This window comes from Peromyscus leucopus, chromosome 5, assembly GCF_004664715.2.
Source record: "Peromyscus leucopus breed LL Stock chromosome 5, UCI_PerLeu_2.1, whole genome shotgun sequence".
NCBI classification, from domain to species: Eukaryota; Metazoa; Chordata; class Mammalia; order Rodentia; family Cricetidae; genus Peromyscus; species Peromyscus leucopus.
The window spans coordinates 18,223,755-18,236,123 of NC_051067.1; the positions used below are offsets into that span (position 1 = coordinate 18,223,755).

The 12,369-nt window shown below is 44.3% G+C and overlaps 1 protein-coding gene and 1 long non-coding RNA gene across 12 annotated transcripts in view; one reads left to right on the forward strand and one right to left on the reverse strand.

The window, feature by feature from the left end:
- The window catches only part of Atxn1 (ataxin 1), a 415,680-nt gene that overhangs the window by 332,625 nt on the left and 70,686 nt on the right, over nt 1-12,369 (forward strand). The window lies entirely within an intron of this gene.
- LOC119088013 lies at nt 3,947-10,037 on the reverse strand. Its single transcript, XR_005091567.1, has 3 exons — nt 9,459-10,037; nt 5,780-5,900; nt 3,947-4,170 (listed from the first exon to the last, which is right to left on the reverse strand). It is a non-coding gene; the product is annotated as an uncharacterized LOC119088013 (long non-coding RNA).

Here is a 12,369-nt window from a genome sequence, read left to right on the forward strand (position 1 = left end):
TCGGGAATACAGATAGAGGAGGTAGCCTGGAGCCACCCATGCCTGAAAAGGCCAGATGCTTTCTGCAGTGAGCCATGTTAAAGCCTGGCTTGGGAAGAATGTTCTGAGGAAAGGTGAAGAAGAGAAGACAAATGCTTTGTACTAGCTCTGCACAATGAGAAGACAGCAGGAAGGAGACTGACAGACCCAAAGAGGACAGGTGGACAGACAGAAGGACAGTTGAACCTGTTTGGGATCACTTGGTGTCCTAAAGAGATGTTCTTGCATAGGGCCTAAGGTTGGCCATTGCTCACCAAATCCCTGACGAAGTGACCGGTGGACAGTTATGAGGAAGGTGCATAGGCTGGAGCAAAGGAGACCATTGTGAGGCTGTCGCCAAGGAGTCTTGCCTCCAATTAGCATGTCAGGAATGTTCTGCTGTATCGGGTGACTTCTGCCTCCATTTAGAGCAGAAAATCTCAACAATACTGTTGACACCAGGCACCAATACTTCTTTGTTGAAGGTAAAGGAAGAGATGGGGAGAGGAAGAGGCATGTTTACCCTTCAGCCAGATATTGGTAGCATCTTGCAGTCATGATAATCAAAATTGAAGTTTGGCCAAATTTCACTTAAAGAACAAAACTTCCCCCGGGGTGAGAACCACAGGGAACTGAAGTTGAACAGGGACTGAAGTGACCGCCTGCCACAAGCTCTACCTCGTGCCTTTCCAAGCCATGAGGCAGAAACGGTAACGTGATGTGTGTGTGTGTGTGTGTGTGTGTGTGTGTGTGTGTGTGTGTGTGTGTGTGAAATACACCCTAGCTTTAGTCATCTTTAGAATGCAGAGACAGTATTTGCTTTGCTTTTAATTTGACAGCCTGATTACTTTTAAGGTGTCCCCATGGAGACTGGCAATCAGGCCCATTAATGTAAAATTTTAATAAAACACTGGGGAACATTCTTCCCAAGAACATGTTGTCCAAGTAACCCAGCATCGCTTTAAATGTCACCACACACCCACCAGAATTCTGAGGTCAAATAGAAGTAGCATCCTTTAATCTGAAGATAAGAGCGTCAGTTAGCCGCTAGTGACCTCTAAGAACCCCTCTGCAGCTCTCCACGGCCATGGCTCACTTGCTTCCCAGCGTCTCCAAAACACTTTCCAGCTCTGAGGTCAGTCACATAACAAGTCTCAAAAATCCTGAGCGAGGGGACAGATGGCTTACTTTTCTGTCACTGGTTACACTTATTTCTGCTCAGCATATTGAGAAAGCGTCTCATGGGCTTAACCCTGGCTAGGGTCTTGGGACTGAAGCCCATTTTGTGTCCTAACACTCCATTTGTCCTCGCAGTTGAACCCCCGCCACAGGGGCCAAAGGCTGGTATCGCTCAGTCAGTGGGGCCTGCTCCTCAAGCCAAAGAAAACCAACACCCTAACAGGCTTTCGTCTCGCCCTCCAACAAAAATGCATCACACTGAAAAGATGTCTCCAAGTGCTGTGGGTCACAGAGACGCTGTGTTTGTACTGGGAAAACACATGTCCAGCCAAGCATTCTCTGCATTCTCCCTGGGGTTAAGTCATAAAGTCATCCTAGTCATACAACAGGGATAAAATGGCTACATATCTGATGAAGAGCAATGAGGGGCATCTACTTTTTTTTTTTTCCTGTGTGACTCCCAGAGGAAGAAAAACAACCACCTATTCACAAACAAAACACATGTTCCTATATGTGTGTACCTTATTTTCCCCCTCATGGAGAATATGTGTATAAAATAAAACATATTCATGTATGTATATGTATGTATGTTTATGTGTGTATACAACATGTTCCTTCATGTGTGTATTAACTTATCCCCCCCCATGGAGAGTATGTATTTTTTTTTTAAAAAAAAAAAGCTTATGTGATACAAAAAAGCTTATGTATATACATATGTATGTGTGTATACATATTCCTATATATGTGTGTGTAACTTGTTTTTTTTTCTCATGGAGAACGTGTTCCATATGCACACGCGCACGGGCACACGCACATGTGCACTTGCACTTTCCTACATTTGTCCTTCAGTATTCACTATAGTTGTATCTATGGCTCCCTATGGCACTCAAACCAATAGAGACCACAGTCCTGTGAACAAATGACGTGGTATTGGCACATAACCTCCACACAACCAACCGTCTCCAGCATAATGCTATATAAATGGTCGTCACATTGTATTGTTGGGGAATAATGGCAAGAAGGAATTCTTTGCAGGTTCAGGGTAGGTCTCCTGAGGGATCTGTGCTTGGTTGAATCTAGAGATGTGCAATCTGTAGAGGTGGAGGGCACAGACGCAGAGGGCCAACTACCCAACTTTACTACTTGGGTCAAAACTCTGTCTTCATTTTTCACTGTAACTGCAAACTTATGTTCAATAGCATGGATGTTTCTCTTTGGATCAGAAAAACTTAGATCCAAAGTGCATAACTATCTCTATATGCCCGAACGTCTACAGCATCCTTAGGAACTGAGATGGAGTGTTAGGGTCTGATGTATTTATAGTGTTGCAGCAGTATGGATATAATTTCTACCTGTGGCCGGGGAGGAGCAAAGATGGCTGGGTTGCTCTCTGTTAAATATAGATGTGGCTCCACCCGAAGTGGCTGCATTGCTGACCAAAGGAAGGAGAAAAATGAGCCTAGACATTGGTTTTTTAAAACAGTAACTAAATAGACAAGTGCTTTAAAAACAGATTGCATAAGACAATAATCTGGGGTGGAAGCTAAAGAACACAGGGCTTGGACTTCAGGTTTCAGCCTGGCTGGGCAGCTTTCTGGCCATGTGGCCTTGGACACAGCACCTCCCCTTCCGGTCCTCATCTGTTGAATAAGAATAACGAAACTCAACAGCAGTAACCAGAACTGAATGAGGTAATCCATCAAATTCTGTGGGCCTGGTGAAGAATTGCACACAGGCCAAGTAATTTTTTTTCTCCCTCAGAGATAGTATTTTTATCGGCGTTCTTGCCAGCACACACATTTCTGAGTCAGACTGATTTCAGTAGCAGATAATGGAGAGGATGAATCAGCAATTGATCAATTAGGTATCCATGATTGATACAGCATGGTTTAATGACATGTGTCTGAGTTATAGTCACAGCAATTTGGCCAGCTCTATAATTCTTCCCTAGAGAAAAATCTAGAATAGATGCCTCCAATGTGCTGATAAAAGTTTAGTGATTGGCTTGGAGACAGCAGAGATGTTTTTATGTATATAAATAGAAATCAACCAATGATTAAATATATATAAATACATGTAATATATTTAATGAAATATATAATATATTTAATGAAATATATAGTATAATATATAACTATGTATTAGTATTAAATATATAAATACATATGTAAAATCATTTGTTGATTTTTCTGAATTGACTTCTTTTAATGGGACAATACATGTGTGTGTGCATACCCCTATACAAATTAATCTCAACTGAATACATAATTGCAAAATAGAGTAAAAATAATCAGGAACTGTTAAGCCGTAGTATGATTTAGTTAGTTAGAAATTTATATAGCTTAGTTTTGGGTAATAGCTGTGTTTTCCATTCAGGTTGTGAATTTAATGGTCAGTTCTCAGAGACCAATACAAGCCACCTTCAATATGCCACTGTTCCCCTTTGGCTCCATCAAAGTAGAAGATCATACCATGAATCAGCAAGTCCAGGACCACCCCTGAGAGCCAGCGTGGGAAATGCAGTCCTGAATGGTCTTTATTCTGTGGATTTTGGATGAGCTACATACTTGAGGTTTCACATTCTCCCCTGTATTTCTCTGGATAATGAAATGATTATTGAGAAGTGGTATGTGGAGCTAATTTCTGGGGCTTTGTTTCATTTTGTAAAGACCATGAAGCTGTAGATAAAGCTGAATTTCATAGGATCATTCATTCTCTTTATTGGTCATTAGAAGACTCTACAAAATACTTCTTAAAAGAAAAGGTTTTATTTTCTTTCTTTCTGAAAGGTCCAAGAGAAAACGAGGAACACAGGATTGCCAAAGCAGACCATTCATGATTCCAATGCTGGGAGAGGGACCTGTGAGTGGCCTGTGGCCACTTCCATAATCACAAATGATCCTCTGGGTTGTCTGGTGTCTGATTGGCAGCCTCCTTTCAGGAATAGAGAATTTCAGAAGCCTATTTGGGAACCTGGACCAAAACCAAGTTACAGTCAACCTTTATAATCAAAATTGTCCAAGGGCCCTAAAGCCAAACAAAACAATATTTCAGAACTTGCTTAAGTCGAAGAAATGCCTAAGACCACAGAGAGTTATGAACCCATAATATTAGGGCCAGGCAGAGGTTAAAGTTGAGGAGGGCAGACTATGAATTACAGGAAAGGGGGTGGTTCCCTGTTCGAATCCCACATGGAAAATATATGACAGTTTGTGAAAGGTGGAGGTTTTTGTTTTTAAGGTTTTTTTGTTGTTGTTGTTGGTTTTGTTTTTTTTTTTTTTTGAGACAGAGTCTCTCTGTGTAATAGTCCTGGATGTCCTGGAACTCCATTTGTAGACCAGGCTGGCCTTGAACTCACAGAGATCCACCTGCCTCTGCTTCTCAAGTACAGTGCTGGGATTAAAGGTATACACCACCACTGCCTTGCTAAAGGTGTTTTTTAAGGCTTATTTTAAAACCCAGTCACCTAAACAATCCAAATAGTGCATTTTTAGCAGTGTCTTAAGCCCATTCTGGTCATATATTGTAGATCAGGTAGAAATATTTGTAGATAAATAATTTCATGGAGTCTCATTTAAAAATGAAACAACACTGCATGATGCTGCCATTTTATTTATAAATTATGTGTTGTTTTATGTTGGAAGGATAGTTGATCTTTTAGTTATCCTAAAAAAATAATCTTGATCATGAAAGTCTGATATTGGTTATGAGCTTTCTCAGATAAAACATTGAAGATTTTGAAGATTCTTAATGGAATATTCTGGGGAGTGGGAACTTCATGGGACATCATCCTAGCATCAGGGCTCATCATCATAGCATCATGGGACATTATCTGTGCTGGTTAGTTTATTGTCAACTTGGCACAAGCTAGGGTCATCTGGAAAGAAGAACCTTAACTGAGAAGATGCCTCTGTAAGATTTTCCTGTAGGTTGAGACTGTGGAGAATTTTTTAATAATAATTGGCGTGGGAGGGCCCAGCCCATGGTAGGCGGTGCCATCCCCGGACAGGTGGTTTGGGGGTACATAAAAAATGAACTGAGCAAGCTATAAAAGAGCAAGCTGGCAAGCAACAGTCCCCCGTGGCTGCTGCCTCACTTACTGTCCCCAGGTTTCTTCCTTGAGAACCAGCCCCGGCTTCCTTGATGATGAACTTTAACCAGTGAGATAACGATAAGCCCTTTCCTCCCCACGTTGTTTTTGGTCATGATGCTGATCACAGCAATCGAAAGCAAACCAGAGCATCATCCTAGCACCGTGGGACATCATAGCATAGCATATCAGCATCACCAGGGGACCTGTTAAAGCAGGCGACTGGGCTCCATGCCCAAGTGTCTTTATCAGGTCTGGAATGAGTGCTGAGAATCTGGATTCATAGCCAGTTTCCATGTTAGCTCACATGCTGCTGGTCCAAGGACCACACTATGAAAAGCATTAACTTATGACTTTAGAGATAGCGAGTGGGTTGGTTGAAAAATGGCCTAACCAGTAAGCCTAAAAATGATCATTAATACCATGCCAGAGGCAGGATTTTAAGAAGGAAAAATTAGGCCAGTTTAAAAATAAACTATGAGTGGAAGTTACTCGGTTTACAGCTGCTCCCAAGCTCAGTCTGGAAGACAGGAAGGCTCATCTGGTTTACTGTCTGGGTTTCGGCTCAGGTCCACAGGATGGTGAGGACTGGTCTGCTTCAGGTCCATGGGGCCTGAAAGGATAGAACATATTCTTCCTTGGTTCATGTCAGCCCTCCCCACATGCCATTTCTCTGCTGACCATTCTGAAATGTTCCCGACAATGAATAGCCCATTTGGGAATAAGGCAACAATGTCATTGGTGATTGCTAGCTAGAACCATTTCTACCGCCATCCAAGGCCTCTTCCCGGCATGATCTTGGTCTCCTCTGAGAAGAAGTCTGGTTCTCCTTCAGGATAGAGAGTCTTCTACTCTCCCATCTCTCTGCCTCCCAGGCCCTCCTGCTGGAAATATTATAGAAACAGTGAGGAGCTCCATCATCCCTGCCCCAGACCCCTCTGCAAGTCTGCTGGAAGCCTGGCTCACAGGACACAGTCATTTCCCGGAGCCTCCCAGTGCCCTCCAAAGCTAACTTGCTTCCTGAAAATTCTCTCCTCTTGCCAGTGAAGATTCTGGTAGAGTTTGAAAGGCTACAGCAAAATGAATCCTAGTCTCACAAGTTATACTTACCCTTAGATTTCTTCTATCACAAAGTAACGTGTTCTTTTTAAAGAGTAATTCCCAAACCTAATTGAATAGCATCCCTCGGGGATGTGGTTGGTTATTGGTGGTAGGACGGTTGGTTGGTCTTTAGATACCATTTAGATGCCCTGGCCCAGAAAATACAAATTCCATTGGAACTTGGGGATATGTGAGAATATGCATTTCCTAAAAAGTGCCTGATGATCATGCTGCATGGCCTTCCCCAAGAACAGCTGACAACATTCACATCATCCAACTGGCACGGAGCCTTGGGACTGATGTGCTTCACAGAGAAGCATCCCTTTAAAGGAAATTGTAATCTGTAACTATAATAGCTTCCATCAAGATACAAAGTGATTGCTTGTTTTCGGAAGACCTTTGTAATAATTATTTTCCTCCCAACTTCTGTTGGAAGGGAGAGGCAGACCATTCATCAGAGGCAACATGTCTCTGGGATGCAGTTATGGGATAGAGGTCAGAGCTCCAGCCTACCCCTCTTTGCTAGTCGTCAGTTTCCTGTTACTGTGACAAAATGCCTGAGACTGTCACTACAGAAGGAGGAAAGGTTTCTTTGGCTTATGATTTTAGTCCATGGCTGACTGGTCCTCTTGTTTAGGCCTGAGCAGTACAATGCATGATGGTGGGAGGAGACCTGAACAGCTCAAGATGGCTAGGAGCTGATTGGCAGGAAAGACCTGGAGTCCTAATTCTCCCCTCAAGTACAAGCCTCAATAATCTGACTTCCTTTATCCAGGTCCTGTCTCTGAAAGGTTCCACCGCCTCCCAATAGTGTCTTGTAGTAGGGACCAAGCATTGAACACATGAGTCTTTTTGGGGACATGCATATCAAACTATAACTATAGCTTCCTATCTAGTGTAGTTTCCAATGCTCCATTGTTGCTGTGTGTGTGTGCACGCACACATGCCTGAAAAACAGAGAGAGGTGAGAGAGAATGTTTACTCCTTGACTCTGCCATCCTTCTTTTCAATAACAAACAATCTCCATACTGAGAATGATGAAAGCGTGTATGGAGGCAGATGGTCAAATTGCTCGTGCAGCTAGGACAAGTCCCAGAAGTCTCACTATCTGAGTGAGTTCGAAGCTAGGCAGAAGGCCTGAGCACATCTGCTTCAGAGAGATGGGCAGTTAGGGGCTTCATGCTATCATCATATTCCTAACTCCCATCATATGAAAGGCAGCTCAGTCCTTAAGAGAAACTCTCTCCCTCCCCCTCTTCCCCTCCCTCTCTCCCCCTCTCTGTTCCTCTCTCCCTCTTCCTCATTCTCTCTCATTCCCCCCCCCCTCTCAGGCATGCATGCACACATACAAGAATGAAGTAGTGGAAACTACACTAGACAGGAAGCTAAAGATGGAGTTTCTTGAGTCTAAACTCCAGAGCATGATGGGTAACGAACTGGTAGGGGAGGAGACCTGGCAACAGACACTGAAGACAGTGGTGGCAACACCAGAGTCCAGAGGGAAGATCTACCATTGCCAGAAGTCCGCGGGCAGTGAAACAAGCTTGTGGCTGTGGGTCAGGGCACTCAAGAGTGCCAGGTATAGGTAGCACAGATTGAGACCAGTCGCTAGTGGAAGGCCTTATTCACTTTACATCACCTTGAGCAAGCTCTGCCATCCTCATCTGTAAAGAGCTAGCAGGTTAATCTGTATGCATACCTTGCAGCAAGAAAATCTATCTTTGGCAAATGAAGAGTGGGGGGGGGGTCACTGTAGTGCAGCAAGGATGGGAGCTTTCAGGTGAGTGTGCTCAGTCTTCAGCACCAAGTCTGTGTGGGCCATGTAACCACAAGCGGCACCTGCTTTGCGAAGGAACAGCTTGCACGGTTTGTTGCAGCAGTATGAACCCACCACCAACCCATGATCTCCGTGGCTGGTCTCACTGATTTCAAACACCGCCACCAATACCCGAGTTAGTCATCAGGCTTGGGAATGTTCACTGAACGTTTCCCACTGACCATCCTCTCGTGGCCCTTTTGCTTGTCCTCTCTCCTGATAGAAAACCAACAGAAGGTGGGTGACACACTCGCTCGTTATCGGAGGTGTCTTTCCTGTTGTGAAAGGATTTCAGACAGGCTCAGAAACCCAGACTGCTGCTGCCTCCCCTCCACTCAGGCAGGAGTTTCACCAGCCTAATAGAGACAAGAAAATTAAGGGCTCTCAAAGCGGAAGGAAGTCAAATGAAATTGGGAATCGAGTCTATATAAATGCAGAGCGCATAACGCCTGCCATCCAAAGCTAGCTGTTCTACCCATTGCTGCTGGAGCTGTTTTATGAGGAAGTCGTCTGTATATTTGCTAAGGGATGCCTTTGTCGTGTAGAAAGAAAAAGAGAAGGACACATGGTAGTTTTGTAAACAGAGAGCCATGGCCAGGTGTCAAAATGGGATAGAAAAATCTCTGTTCTATTAAAAACAGCTGTAAGGATATATAGGGTCCAATCGGACACCCAGAGCTAACTGGAATATACAGTATCATTTCATTTGCCTTTGTGACAATCTCTGTGAAGGAGATACAGATGCTTTCGGATGCTGATGACCCTGGGTTTGAAATTTGAACCCATGGGGATGGAGAGATGGTGGCTCAACAGTTAAGAGCACCTGCAGTTCTTCCAGAGGACCAACGCTTGGTTCCCAGAACCCATGTTGTGAAGCTCACAACTACCCACCACTCCAGTTCTATGAGATTGGGTGCCCCCTTTTGGCCTCTATAGGCACCCATACTCATGTGCTCCCCCCCCACACACACAATTTTTTAAAGAAGTTTTAACTCTTAAGTAGTGGCATAGAATTCCAAAATAAGCTCCTGACATTCATGAAGCAGTCTACTAGTCAGCCTGTAAATAGAACCTACAACCTCCCCGAAACTCAGCTTTTCTGATTGCCATCAACTTCTACCACCTCTTTGATATAGTCCACAAAATGCTGAGCAAAAATCACTAGTGAAATTCCCAACTATGATGACAAACAGTTCCTTTAACATATGCATCAGCCATCTTTAATTTGAATTAGCAAATCTACCACATACTTACTTGCAAAGCACATTCCTCCATGGCCTTCACAGATCTGTATGGAAGTAGACATTAGTGAGTGCTGTTCAAAAGGAACCATCACTTCTCAGTTGTTTGTAGGCATTGTGTGTGTGTGTGCGCGCGCGCGTGCACGCAGGTGCACATTAGCATATGATGAATATATGTGGAGGACAACCTTGGTGTCGTTTCTCACATCCCTTCCACCTTTTGTTCAAGATGGCCTTGCTCATTGGCCTGGGACATTGCCAAGTGAGCTAGGCTAGCTGATGAGGAAACTCTAGGGATCCTGTTCCTCCACCCATCCTGCCACTGCTAGAATTAAAAGTGCCTGTCACCATGACTGGCTTTTTCCTGGATTCTGGGTATCCAAACTCATGTCTCCATGTTTATAATGCAAGCACTTTACTGACTGAGCTAACGCCTCAGTCCTCCGTGTATTTTCAGGTGGAGAAATATTCTCAGCACTGTTCTGTATTTTGGAAGCAGAGATCCTGGCAGGAAGGTAGCCACATACATTTTGGGAGCCATGCACTATGCCCTCTGAAAGAATGCTTCCTGGGCCTGCAAGAGACTGCATCCTACTAAGACCCGTATGTTTATGAGACTCTCCTAGTGGTTGAGGCTATATCCAGCCCTTCTGGATCTTCATGTGCCCAGTGCATAGCAGGCATTAGATATTGACCACTATGAAAACCAGTATCATTGCTTACTGATCGTGTCCATGGACTTGGGGAACAGAGGACCCCTGGGTTCATGTCTCAGTTCTTCTTCTTTTGGGAACTAGTATGACAATATGCTTGTTTTCCTTGTTGACTGAGTTTATTCATCCAGTTGTCAAAAAATAGTTCTTAATGGGCTTCTTGTAGTTAAAATCTAATCTTGCATTGGATATATGCTACACATAAATTATACACATAAAAGTCAGTAAATTGTAGTTATTATTGTGATGGAAGACCTTTGACAGAGAATGTCCAATAAGCTGGAATAGATATTTCATGTGGAGAAAAGAATTAAATGCAGAAGGACCTGGAATTGTGCCATCTCATTACATTTGCTGTTTTTCATAACCTAGCAGGTAGGATGGCACTCAGCTGTGCACAATTCTCGTGCTGTTTGTTTTCTGGACATGGGGTCTCATGCACCCCATGTGACCCAGAATGATCTCGAACTTATCCTTCTGCCTCCACCTCCTGAATGTGTACCTTGTCAGGTTTATGTGGTGCTAGAGTTTGAACCAAAATGCTTCATGCCTGCCTGCTAGGCAAGCACTCTACCAACCCTACATCCCAGCCCTCCTTATCTCTCTTATGTAAAAGTTCTGAGGTTGACAGCTCAGTCTGATCTGTGAGGAAATGTTCAAGTTCTCAACATAACTATGCTAACAGTCTTGTGCCTTTGCAAGTACATGCGGATGTACTCAGCCCCCTCCTGTCCCGAGCTCCCATTTTTCATGGTTAACGGGCTGTCACCACTATCTAGCCATCTCCAAATAGCAGCAAGTGCAGTGTGCAGACCTCGATGTAGATAACATTGGAAGCAGCTGACACGTTGTCATCACAGTGGGGGCAGAATGGCAACGCTGAGTGATTGATGGGACCTGGTAGAGCAACCTGCCCTCAATTAGTTTTGCATGGATTTCTGAATTGTGCCTTCTTCACAGGCTGTAGTACTGCAGGCTGCTGCTCCAGTGTCTGGAAATGTGTGCTGTGGGGGAAGATTACTCCCTTGGAATTTCAGGACCCCAGGCATCTGTCTCACTGCTTAGAAGTTCTTTATCTTGTTGGGGATCCATGGCCTTGAAGGTGAAGAAGAGGACAGAGGCACTAACCCGGAGGAGCCGGAGTGATTGGTGGTGTTAATCAGATGGATGCCCCGAAGCCCCGTATCAGGACAGAAAATGTGTTTGAGATTAGCACATTATCAGAAAAATGCTTGCACTTATCTTATTCCTTGAATAAGTTACAAGCTATTTCTCCTCTTTCTCAGCAGCAGACTGGTGAGCCAAACCTGGAATCAGAAATGTTGATATGTTGTCAGATGGGGAAAGTTATTTTTGTGTGTCTCTGTCGCCACATCAGCTAGAATGTATCGGGTCCCTACGGGGTATAGGCATGATGGAGTAGCTGCAGTCTCAACTGGACAATTCTTAACTCTATCCTGGGAGCACAATGGGAGCTAAAAAGCACTGAGTTAGAGAGGGGCTGTCCTGGGTCTAGAAAAACGGCTCGGCTAGTAAAGTGTGTGTAGAGTTCAGAACCCTAGCACCCATGTAAAAGGCTGGGCATGTGCACATCCAAAATCCCACTGCTGGGGAGGTGGAAACAGACCAGTCGCTGGAGGTGAATGGCCAGCCTGAACCGGTGAGCTCCAGGTTCAATGTGAATGTGCCTCAGAAAATGAAGTGGATTGCGGAATACACCTGACGTTGACCTTAGGTATACACACATGCAAATGTGCACACTGATGTGCAAAAATGCATTCATTCCTGTGCAAATATGTGTGTACATACATACACAAAAAGAAGAGTAGAGGCAAAGAGAGAGGATAGGGAGAGGAGGGGAGGAATGAGAGGAGACAAAAGGAAAATTGGTCCTGCTATTTCTTCAGTATCCCTTATCTGCATGTCACAACCGAGACAGCCACCCACATCCTGCTCCCCTGAGCCTGTATTCAACCACTCTGTAGCCCTGGTGTGTCCACTGTGATCCTCTCCTGGCTCTTTACTGTCCTTAGTGCTCTATACTGGGTCATGTCTCATGCTAGCTGAGTACATCCCGCCCATCTTCCTGACTTCCCATCCTTCCTCCTCCCTGTAAACTCAGCCACCTTTTAAATAGGAACTTGGCCCTGTTTAACCCTGCAGAGTCTCCATGGCCTTTGAGAGACATCTTGGGTGGAGGGGGCCTCTACT